This window comes from Aphelocoma coerulescens, chromosome 2, assembly GCF_041296385.1.
Source record: "Aphelocoma coerulescens isolate FSJ_1873_10779 chromosome 2, UR_Acoe_1.0, whole genome shotgun sequence".
Lineage (NCBI taxonomy): Eukaryota > Metazoa > Chordata > Aves > Passeriformes > Corvidae > Aphelocoma > Aphelocoma coerulescens.
The window spans coordinates 66,831,845-66,844,791 of NC_091015.1; positions in this window are offsets into that span (position 1 = coordinate 66,831,845).

Consider the following 12,947-nt stretch of genomic DNA (forward strand, 5'->3'; position numbering starts at 1 on the left):
CTCTCACAGCTCACCTGGAGATAGGGATTGGGTGATTATCTCTGGTCCTGCCTGTTCCTCCTCTTGTGAGGGCCTGCCTTCCTCTTCATACCTCACTAAGTGAACTGATTTTGTCTTGGATTTCTTTTTCTATATAGGGGCAACTGCTACTGGCACAGGTTGTTCCTCTGGTTCAGCTGCAGTTTGAGTGGCTACAGTGCCTGTCAGTCTGCTTTCCTCCTCTTCCCCCTGAGACTGCTTTCTAGTATCAAGGAATGCACAGTAAATAGTAGCCAGGGCCCAGCACGCTGCAAAACTTCACACCTCCCTGGAATTGCTGCAGCATTTTTCCTTCAAGTATTCTGTCACTTTACCAGGGTCCTGTAGTTGTTCAGGAGTGACGTTCCAAACCATTGGAGCACAATAATCCTTCAAAAGCTGGCCCATTTTCTCCCACCTTCCATGTCACTCATGACCCTTGGGGCAGATCTCTGAATAACGTCCCTAGAAAACTCCTTCACTCTAAACATGGTGTAGACTGAGGACACATGGCAGGCTTACGACCAAAAATATTATTTCCTTAACATCTAAACAGAATTCAGATTCTCAAAATGTAACAGGCTGAAGGGCGTGGAAAAGGCCAGGAAAAGGGGGTGAAAAGCTGGGGAAAATCATCCTCCCCTGATCTCCCCACAGAGGGTGTATGATTAATAAACATGCAAAGGTAGTGCTCAAGGTTAAGAGTCGGAGAGCAACATTCAAGATACATCCCAAATGACCCTTGACGTTATCATGTCATAAATTGACATCCCAGGGTACATCAGCAAAGAAATCCTGATCCCTCTTGCTACTCTGAAAAATATCATGAGGAGTGCACACAGGAATATATACAGGCTTAGGTAAGACTCCCACATAAACTGACCATGCAACACTGTGACCAGTGGCTCTATACCTAAAATAAAAAATGCCTGGATCAAATTTGTTTCCAACCCGCTCTGGGCAGTCTGTTGTTATCTCAACCCATTGTGCCTTACCTCAGATACCAAATAAAGACTTCTGTGGTTTAGGAATAGTACTCCCCAGTTAAGTGTTCCCACTAACACACTCCAAACCATGCTGCCACTCGCTCACTTTTCCTCTTCCCCTGTGGCTGGTTGGAGAGGAGAATTGGAGGCACAAAAGGTAAAGATAAGAGGTTAAGAACAAGATACTGGATACAGCAACAATGTTAATAACAAAAAGCATACGAAAGAGAGAATGATGCACATGCAAAAATGCTCACCATGGAGCTCCACCTGATTGCAGCCATGCCACCACAACTGTTACAGTGGGGATACTGTAACACGCCTATATCAAACCAGGAGTCCTGTGGAAAAGAAATATATATAGACGGATTCTTGATAGATGTTTCAGAGAGATGTTTATTTCCCCAGCCGCATGGCCGGGCTCTGCCGAGGAACTGTTACAGTCACGGGACCAAGGGTCCTTGCCCGCGCAGGAAACACAAACCAACCAATGGGGAACGAGGCTGACCAGGGGCAGGGAACCCCCGTGTCTCCCCTTAGGGCTACATGGCGGGGGGAGGAGACCCCGACACACAACCACTCCCTTTGCCTTGGAACTGGTGCCACCCAACCACTCCCTCCACCTTGGAATCAGCACCATGTTTATTTGACCAGAAGGAACCCCTTCTCTTGGGAAAATACTCCCCCTTGCTTCCAGCAATGGCATGAAGTGGTGTAGAATAACCGCTGGAACCAAGACACCCAGGTCTTTTGCCAAGACACCTAGGATATTCCTCTTTTGCCTCAGCAAAATCTGGGAGGGTTGAAACTTTTGAATTATAAACAAAAGCAAAATCTGTAAATGAAAACTAGGAGTTCTTGATTAAATGTCTTGTTTTCCCTTACAGATACTGTACGAGAAACAACTGCAGCTCAACAAGCACTTTTGGTGGCTAAAAACATTGACTTATTTCCAACAAATCAAGAACGTTTTACTGAAGGAAATACAGATGTGTGGTGGATTGTTCATGATGGTGGTATGCTGATGTTGCTGCCTTTTCTCCTTCGACAGCACAAGGCAAGGACAACAGAAAATGGCTGGGATTTAGTTTTCTAGCACTGAATGGTTCTAAGCATATCTAATTCAATACTCCTTCACGTTGTTCAAATTATGCATGGTAGTAGCAATCACCGTGTTACAAACTGTTATAATGTATCTTTTTGGTAGGTTTGGAGAAAATGTAAAATGCGTATCTTCACCGTCGCTCAAATGGATGATAATAGTATTCAAATGAAGAAGGATCTTCAGATGTTCTTATACCATCTTAGACTGAATGCTCAAGTGGAAGTTGTTGAAATGGTTTGTTACTAAATATTTTTAAGGTGATACTGGGACTAAACTTGGGAAAACAGATTTAGCTTTTTTCAAATAAAGAGACATTAGCCCAAATACAGAAATTGAAAGATTCCAGACCCACAGAGAACAAGAAGATAAGCATCGTTGTCTTACCGTGTTACAATGCTAGTGTACATGGTGGTGAGTTTAATGGGTTTGTCAAGCAGAGTTTGAGATGTTTGATGTGTTAATTCTTACTTTATTTATGAGGACTAGTCCATAGAGCTGGTTCATTCAGGAAGGAAAAAGCTTGACTTTTTAGCAAGCAGTGAAATGGAAGGCTGAATGTGCTTAATCTAATAAGCTATGACAGATGGTATGGGACAGGATGAACTTGTCCATGTCTCTAACTGCTGGAAGAATACCTCTCTGGAATAAGGAATTCCTAGTCTCAAATGAGAGTTGTTTTTGGCATCACCAGCCTCAGCCAGCACTGAACAGCAAGACAGTATAGCTACAGTTTCACAAGTCAAGGTAGTGACAAAATGAATTTTGTAACTTTTTTCCTTTTCTAAATGTGGGTCATAAACTGTTTAAGAGGAAAGGACTAAAGCTATACTCTGTCTAGGTCCACTTTTTTTGGAAACTAAGGATGTAATTTCCAGCACTAAAAGGTGACTAGCATAATGCCCAAAGTAAGGCGCATGGAAAAAAAAAACCAACCAAAACTTCTGCTCATTCTGAAGTGGGATGAAGATGAGTAAACTGGTTCAAAACTTCTACCACCACTAGTTTCTAGAATCACCAGAACTTATTAAAAAGATTTATCATGCTAATCAATCATAAAACAATTTTAGGAATTGTTTTAATTACTTAGGAAAAATTTACATGTGAAAGATTTACTATTCTTTGCTTAGACTACTAAATATGAAAGTCTAAAAAGCTGTGGCATGTACAGTTGAATGAACACAGAGTGCCATAAAAAGGCTCAGCCTTGGTTGGATTTTGAGCAGAAGACAGTATAGAAAGTTGTGCTGGTTTCAGCTGGGGTAGAGTTAATTTTTTTCATGGTGGCTGGTATGGGGCTGTGTTTTGGATTTGTTCTTGATTAAATGTCAGGGTTGGTAATATAGAGATGTTTTTGTTATTGTTGAGCAGGGATTACACAGAGCCAAGATCTTTTCTTCTTTTTGTACTGCCACACTGACAAGGAAGTTAGGGGAGGTTGGGAGGAGACACTGTTGGGACAGATGATCCAAACTGACTAAAGGGATATTCCAGACCATATGACATCATGCTCAATATATAAGGTGGGGAGAAGAGGGAGGAAGGGGGGAATGTTTGCAGTGATGCAGTTTGTCTTCCCAAGTAACCATTATGCATGATGGGGACCTGCCCATGGGAAGCATTGAATTAATTCCTTGTTTTGCTTTGCTTGTGTGCACAGTTTTTGCTTTTCCTATTAAACTGTCTTTATCTCAACTAATGAGTTCTCTAGCTTTTATCCCTCTGATTCTCTCCCAAATCCACTTGTGAGGGAGTGAGTGAGAGTCTGCATGAGCCTTGGTTGCTGGCTAGTGTTAAACCACTACAGAAATACAATTTATTCTTTTCTGCTGTGGGTAATATTTAATTCTGGGAATCTTCCAGAGGATAAGAGATACCTTACAAGTCAGTGACAACACAGGTGACTGCTGTAGATTTTTGTGTTGCATTTTAGTTTTGAGCCAATGTGAGAATATATTTCAGAATTTTTTCCTAATGGCTTCTGTTTATGGACATTTCTCACTGATGCAAGGATAATGTGTTATTTGTGCCTCTGGACAGTTTTTAAGCAAACAAGTGTACACACATGCTTAGGTGGAGGCAATGCAGGCCCAGTTTAAATAACTGCTTTCAACTCTCACTTCGGCAGCCTAGTTGGAACAGAATAGTGGAAAGTCTGTTCCAAGTACCTAAAATTTAGATAAAACAACAATAGTATTGTTACAGTAGGATAGGTCACTGTATGAAATTGCTGTTCGAAGATTAAGTTTTAAGAATGAGGACAGAAGTGATTGATAAATTATATGCTTAGGATTACTCTATTGCCATGAAAACATCCAGGACCACTGAATGAATACAGGTATGAGATACACTGTCTAAATGTTGTTCTTCCAAGTAGTACTTTTCTTCTGGTGTTTCTAATGCCAATTTATTTTGCAGTTTGAAAATGATATTTCTGCGTTCACGTATGAGAAGACACTTATGATGGAACAGCGATCTCAGATGCTAAAACAGATGCAGCTATCAAAGAATGAGAGGGAAAGGGAGGTAGGAACTTTGACTTGACAAGATGTTCTGTGAAAAATCTGAAAGTACTATCTTTGGGCTGTGGCTTCTTATCAGTTTCTAACTAGTTAAGAACTTTCGTAACTGCATTCTGTGTTTCTCTACAACCAGTTTTACTTGTGTGCCAGTTTGGACAAATTTGGAAATATATCCTCTGAGAGAAGGCAGGTTACAACCACCCCTCCCCCCACCAGGCTCAGGAAAAAACTAATTTTCCTCGAAGAAAGTGAAAGAGATAAAAACTATTTATTTAACAAACACACCAGAGAGGATAATAATGCTAAATAGTAAAACCTCTTACTGTGGAGAAAAAAACCTGGGAAAATTTCAGAGTCCTTCCATAGGTAGACTCTCTCTTCCTCCTCAAAGCTGGGACAGGGTGGGGCCCCCTCCTCTAGGGCCTCCACTTCTGTGGAAAAGGTCCCGATGTGTTCTGATGTTGAAACAGTCCAAAAAAGAAGGGGAAAAAAAACCAAAGTCCCAGGAAAGCAAAGTTCAACTCTCTGTCTCTCTTTCTGGAGAAAAAGTAGCTGAAAACTGGCTGAAAACTGGCTCTGAAAGCAAGCAGAGTGCTTCCCTCCACTCTCCCTCTGCTGCCGCAGCTGAACACAGAGAACTGTCTCTATCTCTGCGTCCTTGAAACAAACTGTAAACTGCTTTGAAGAGTTTGCTCATTTTTTTTTTCTCTTCCCCCTCTCAGGCTCAGTTTAAAGGCATAGAAAGGCACGAAATTATTTTCTGGGCATAGGGCAGAGATATGGGATACAACATCATAAAGTCACCCCAAGACAACTTTCAAGGTTAAAGTTACGTGGGAAAAGAAATAATTTTTTATTTAAACAGATTTGAAGAGTTTTCCGGTTCTTGTTGAGTGCAAGTGTTAATTAGCAAAACATTTGAGCATCAGTGTGGAATATATTCACAGCCTTTCCAAACTTGGCATCAGTAGATAAGATTCATGATTATACAACTGGACTGATTAGCTTTGATTGTGATTTGGTTTTAGGATTATAGAATAATTTAGATTGAAAAAGACCTTTAACCTAACACTGCCACATCCACCACTAAACCATGTCCCTAAGTGCCATATCGACATGTTGTTTAAATACCTCCAGTACCTCAACTTCAGCCACCTCCCAGGACAGCCCATTCAAATGCTTGATAACCCTATCCGTGAAGAAATTTTTCCTAATGTTCTATCTAAACTTCCTCTGGTACTACTTAAGGCCATTTCCTCTTGTCCTGTTACTTATTACTGGGGAAAAGAGACCAATCCCCACCTCACTACAACTGTCTTCCAGGTAGTTGAATAGAATGAGAAAGACCTTCCTGAGCCTCCTTTTCTCCATGTTAGAGAAGCCTACCTCCCTCAGCCACTCCTCATATAACTTACAAATACACCATATTACACAATATAATACAAATCTGTTCAAATCGCACTGAATATTTTTTTTAGTTTCTGCATTATTTTGAATGTTTTATGAATCAACTGATTTCTTTCTGGAAGGAAACTTAGGCCAACAAACTATAATCCTGTAGTATCAATATGGAAATGCTGTTTTTGCTGCTCCCCTATCCTTACTATTTTGCATATTTAGTAACAAGCTTCGTTCAGCTGTAATTTTATGAATATTTGTAACTTATAAGTCCTTTCCTTTTGGCTTGTGCTTCTACCCCCTCATATATTCTGCTAACTCTTTCAGTATTATCAAGATTTTTTAGTGATGTAGAAGGTAGTGAATTCTCTGGCTTTGCCATCACAAAAATTATTTCCATCCCACGGCAAATAAGAGAACTCTACTGTGTTTAATTGCTCATTTGTAAAACAGCTAGATTGTTTTTCTTGTGGCTTTTCTTTTTTGATGTTAATCGTACAAGTCCAAGCAGTTTGGGGTTTTAATGGTTTTTTTCCTTTTATTTCTCCTCTTCTCTCTATTCATTTTTCCACCTCACAGGATTTTTTAAAGATTCCTAAAGATGCCTGCTATTATTACAATGATGTGATACTGTAAATCCTCTTTCTTATCCATGTCATGGTAGTTTTCTTTCAATTTGAGCCTGCCTAACATATTTTCAGTAACAAACCAAACTTTTCTGTACATCCTATTCAGTCTTACTGTTTCTTTATTGAACAGTAGTATCTTTCAAGTGGAGTTTGAGTGATTTATCTATTGGAGATTCTGAAGGATTTAACTTCCACATGAATAATGCTCTGTAGTCTATGGCACATCAACTGCGGAGGAGATGAAAGAATTTCTCCTCAGCTCTGAGCTGGTTGGAATCTGGACTATACTTCAGAGTTGTTTGCTTGGAAGTTTTTATTTCTTTCTATTCCCTCCATATAATTTTCTTTATTACTCACTTTTATCTGAACTTTACCATCACCGTTATAGCTTCAGTTTCTTCCTTCTTATCAAGCAGGGTAAAACCTGAGTGTATTAGTTTAAAAAAACAGTCTAGTTTTTTGTGGGCAGGAGAAAGCTGCTCAAAGCTTCTACTATGTCTGGCACAGAGCCAAGCGCTGAAGGCTCTGACAATGGGCAGGTGCTGTGACCAGCACTGGGAATGCCCGTGCAGCTGGGGTGGCATGGCCAAAAATGTGCAGCCAGAGCCCTCCTGGGGCCAGGGGAGGCTGCACGGCTGGGGCCCTCCCAAGGCCGAAGCCCTCCTGAGGGCAGGAGCAACGTGCCCAGGGCCACCCATGTGGTGCCGGCAGGGACCACGTGGCCAACGACAAAAACATGGCAAACAATTCCCCGACATGGAACACAGTCGAGATCAACCTTTTTGGCATAGCGAAGCTCAATAAGAACTTTTCAATTGATAAAACTTGAGAACAATACTACCTATGGACAAAAATTTTCTTCTGAGTCAGAGAAGAGGAAAAGTGAGGACATGTGAGGAGAACCAACATGGCAGCACCGAGGTCAGTGAAAGGAGGGAGGAGAAGGAAGTGCTTCGGGCATAGGAGCTGAGATTCTTCTGCAAGCTGTGGTGAGGACTATGATACAACAAATTATTTCCCTGTAATTCATGAAGTGCATGGGGGGGGATGCAGAGATCCACGCTCAGCCCATGAGGAAAAGTGCTCATGCTGGAGCACGTGGATGCTGAAAAGCTGTAATCTAGTGAGGAACTCGAAGAGAGAGAGAAGACCCTTTCTTCCAGAGATAGAGAGCCCTTGCTTCCAAACTAGAACAGCTTATCCTTAAAAGACTAAACCCCATGAACTAAAATGACCCACGATGTGCAGCATTGGGAAGACTGCACCGTTCGTGGGAGGGAGCCATGTTACAACAGGTCGGATGGGCTGCTATTCGTGAATGTTAAAACCATGCTGGAGAAGTTCACAGAGAACTATCCCCATGGGAAGGATCCCACGGCACAGCAGAAGAAGGAAACTCCTTTCCTTAAGCGTACTGAAGGAAGATTTTTAGGAAGTGACAAAGACTGACCAAAACCCCATGTTTTTGTCTCCTTGCACAGTCAGTGTGAAAGAGGGAGGGATTGGGAAGGAAAGGTGTTTTAAAGGTTTATTTTAGTTCTCATTACTTTTTACTTTTAATTCTGTTAACAATAAGTCTTCTTTATACTGTTTGAGTTTTGAACCTGTTTTGCCTTAGTTTTTCCCCTAATCCTTATCTCACTCATGAAGTTTTTGTTTTAATTTCCCCTCCTCTGCTCAGCTATAGCAGAGGAAAATAAGTGGATAGTTTTTTGTGAGTGCCTGGCTTCTAGTCAGTGTCAAAACCCCAACAATTTTGGTGGAGACATTCAAAATATCACTGAATTTATTTCAGGGTCTGAAGTAAAACCCTTGATAATTCCAAGAACCCCTAGTATTTACTGACTTGTCCAAGATTAAAAGTCATACCTATGTATTGTTTCTGATCAGGATATCTAAATCTACCTTGTTCTTTTGTATTTTCATAAGAAAATGTGGATAATTTTTGTCCTCTGGAGCTACAAGATGAGTAGATGTACTCAGTGTACATCAGATGTACTCAGGCCTATTCTTACTCTGATCATCTTTCCTTAAATGAGCTGAGCCATTCTTTTCATGTTTTTGCTGACCTCCAAAACATTTCATTTATTAGTATCTCTAGTTCAAATTAGCATTGCTTTTCTTTTTATTGTCTGTCTCCAGGCATTCAAATATAACCTGGTATTCCAGCTTTGAATGGTGAGTGTAATTTGGTTTCCTGTTACCACAAAGATTAGTACTTTAACCTCACTTTAACCTGAAGTGGATGCCTTCAAATGAAGCCAAGACCTTCTCAAAGAGGTGCATTTGGTTTTGTACAGTGTTCTTTTGCTGTTTCATAGGCCTGCTTTTGTCCCTGAGCAATCACCCTCACCCTTCCTTCTTCTGTCACTTTTTAAAAATAGAACTGATTTGATCTTGCCCTCTGGGTTTTCTTGTAGAACAGGGCATCGAGGACTCATCAGATTTTTGTTTACTTTCTTGGAAAACTTGGTCAAATTGCTTCTGTTTGGGTGTAAATATAACATGTGCCTGCAAAGCATAAGATAGGCAACTTAAGTTTAGCTGGCAAACATTTATTTATTTGACTTTGTCAATAGCGCTACTGTTGGGGTTCCTCCCCCCTGCCATGGGGTCCTGGGAGAGGGGACCCTGGGGTAGAGGCATGGCCTAGGCATGGGGTCTCCTGGTCACATGTACCCTAATCCTGTTCCCCGTTGGTTATTTTGTGTTCCCCTGCCCAGGGAGGACCCTGGTTGTCCTGTGATTGCTCAGCTCTTCGGCAGTCCCCCGGCCATGTGGCTGGAGAATAAAGATCTCTGAAACTTCTATCAAGAATCGCTCCCTATTTCTTTCCACGGGCCTCGCTGTCTAATGCATGTTGCAGGAGACCCCATTGCAACATGCTACAAAGGGAAAGGAAAATGTAGAGCCTCGCTCACTTTCTTGCTTCCCTTTTTGGTGGTTTTTGGCTTTTTTCTCTGGTTAACCCTCAGTAATGACTCTTGGGCCAGGCAGTGGTAATGGGACCTGTGAGAAGGTAATAATCCTTTCCCCACCAAATTGTGTTGGGTTGTGCTGTTAGGTAACATTGGCAGAAATTTGGGTGCATGCATGTGAGGAGCAAAATTATAGTTTGTGAATCATTAGATTTTTAAGGTTTTAGGTTTTTAGAGTTGGAAAGTAGCTTTCTCACATGCTTTAATTTTTTTCATGCTTTTGTTTGTAATTGAGTAAAAAAATTCACCTGAATATGTACGTATACAAAAGGACGTGACCCTCACAAAGAAGTGAATATTTGAGCTTCCCATAGAGACTGAAAGATTCAACTGGCTTCATGTTTTCACAAATGTTTTTAAAGGGACTTCATAACTAACTACTAAACATTTTAAAAAGAGCCTTATAAGCTGATACCACATCTCATCTACTGAAATGAAGAAGAATATGATATCTGCTTTTTTCTGTAGACTTTTTTTTTGTCATTGGTAACATTTTTGTCCCAGATTCAGAGCATCACAGATGAATCTCGAGGCTCAATTAGAAGAAACAGCTACTCCAGTCCATTGTCCGTTGTCCAAGATGCTCAGGCACTGCTGACTAATGATTACCAAGAGGAAGAGGTAGTTGGACATAGTGCTGACTAGACATATTTTCCATTGCAATATTTGAAGTGCCACTACTGCAAACTGAACTACACATGAACAATTTAATCATTCATTGTTATGGAGGAGTTTTTAGTCATTTTTTCTACATTCATTATCTTAACCTGTATTTCTTGTCTCTAGATGATGCTTCTGCGACATGAACTATATTCTCTTTCTCAAACTTACTTTCCGTAAAAGAAACACATTTCTGAGATTTCCTGTTTTCTTAAGAGCCAGAAGCAGGGTGTTACATTAATAAATATATTTCATGTTTTCACCAACCATTGACTTCCTTTATAGTTTCTCTGTTGAAATACTGAAGATTCGCAGAGACTGTATTGATATACTAGGTCTTTTAAGGAGATTTCTATGCTTATTTGCAAGCCATTATTAACCCATATATGTCATTACTGCTTTCTGCATGGTGACAGTGAAAGGAAATGGACTGATTTAATCAATGAGTTTAGTGTGCACTTGAAGCGTTGCTCATATCTAAAATGTGTAGCCTAGTTTGTAGAAGTGCTGTATACCATTGTATTTCCCTTTCATCATGGAGTGAGAGAGCAAAGTGTTGTGTTTCATGAATTGAATTTGGTATCAAAATAGCACTAACAAGAATGTGTTTTTGTTGTGTTTGCATTTTTATAGATGTGTATTATAGGTCCAGAATTTCTCTTGGTCTCACTGTCTTTCTAAACATGGCAAATTTTCTTCCATTGAAGTATAGTTGAACTGAACTCATCTTACAGTGTTCCTTTGAAATTTTAGTCCATCAGCTATTGTTCCATGGTATTTATAATATTGGCATGTATTTGTTAGCTTTTTTCATTCTCGTCATAGAATTAATTGTATTCATAGGAATTTCTGATTTGTGGCCTTGAATCATCGTTTAATCATCTGTGAACATAGGAAGACCATCAGACTAAGAGATATTTATATGAACCTCAGAAATTAACTCAAGAATTTGGGAATCCTGGAGGATAAGGACTAGGAAATAATTTAGGGAATATACAGAAGCTCAAAGGCATTTAAAACCACCTGCAATTACAATTTGTGAACCACTAGAGGAATTGCTTTTCTGAGACAAAAGTAGTATTCTCATCTGCTTGGGTTTTATTCGTGCTTTTTATTGACCTGCATGAAATTCTTAATCAACATATATGTGGAGGGACCATGATGATGTCTAACGTGAATAATTGGGGTTCCCAAACAGAACAGGACCTTCAACTCATGATTTAACAAGTCTCTGAATAGCTTTCAGAACTGTTAAACAAAAAGCAAACAAACAAACAAACAAACAATCACAGGAAAAAAATAAATACCTCCTCCGAAACAGAAAACTCCAAAGCACAAAAAGAATCCTGCCCCCAAATACCAATTCATTTATAATTTTCAGAGTCTTAAGTTACTGTATTTGTGTTGCATTTGATGGAAATAGAGAAGTCTATGGACAAAGTATTATGAGGGAAAGTAAGTAAATAATGTGCTAAATATTTAATCTTTCTTTTCTCCAAAGAAGCAAGGGGAATGGAAAATAGAAAACACAATATTCTTCCGACATGCGCTTTTGTGTTCTTGAAGTTGATTTGACTTTCTACTGTTAAAAGGGAAGAGAAGGCCCCTTCATGGCTAGATTGGTTGGATTTGTTATGTAATATTCATAATTTGTTATGTTATACTCTTGCAGGCATAAATAATCTAATTTAATAATTTAAATCTACAGCTAGCCTTCAATTCAGCCAGTCCCATACTGGCGTCATGAGAGTCATGTGGTAGTTCAGCTAAAGGCATGGGAAATGGACAATGTTTACAACAGTATCTGTGAAATAATGTAACTCGTGAACAATGAGAGTACTGGCTTTCAAGTTTTTCATTGGCAAAATGCCCTGATGTTAATAAAGTACTCTCTGGTGAAATTGAAATTCACTTGAGTTCATTACAAAAGTAATGTTCCAGGTAAGATGTAGTTTTGCAAATATGAACAATTAAGTACATTTTTACAAGCAATTTCACTTCATGCTAAAGTCACAATAGTCTCATATTTGTTCACAAAGTAAGGTGCATTTTTCTTTAACCTCTTTGGTTCTCCTGCTATGAAATTCCTTTTCAAAATTTTAATAATGTGTAATTTGAAAATGCTAGTTTTGACTGAATCTTGCGGTGATTATTTGTTTTGTGGCCAGGCCCAGCTGATCCATGATAGAAACACTGCCTCACACTCCGCTCCAGCAGTTGAAGCAAGTGTGGCTGCTGCTATGCCAGAGAAAGTGCAAATGACCTGGACTAAAGAAAAGTTTGTAGCGGAAAAGCATAAAAACAAGGATTCAAATGTGTCTGGCTTTAAAGATATTTTCAACATGAAGCCGTAAGTATGCATGTGGTATGTGGAGCTTTTTATTTCATTGTGTTTATTTTAATGGGGGGAGGGGTTCTAGTTGGTTGTTTTATCTGGGTTTTGTTTTTTAAGTGATTCTGCTTTATTTAAACTTGAATACAAAAATAATCTTTTCATGCACTTCACTTAAATGGCATCCTTATAAAAATAGTATGTACTATGGGTACATTATGGGTCGAATGACTGTAAAGAGAATGTTTTGAGTGAAGTTTAAATATAGCAGACTTCAAGCTGTAAACTCAACATCTGGATTGTACCAGAAAGCATATATGTT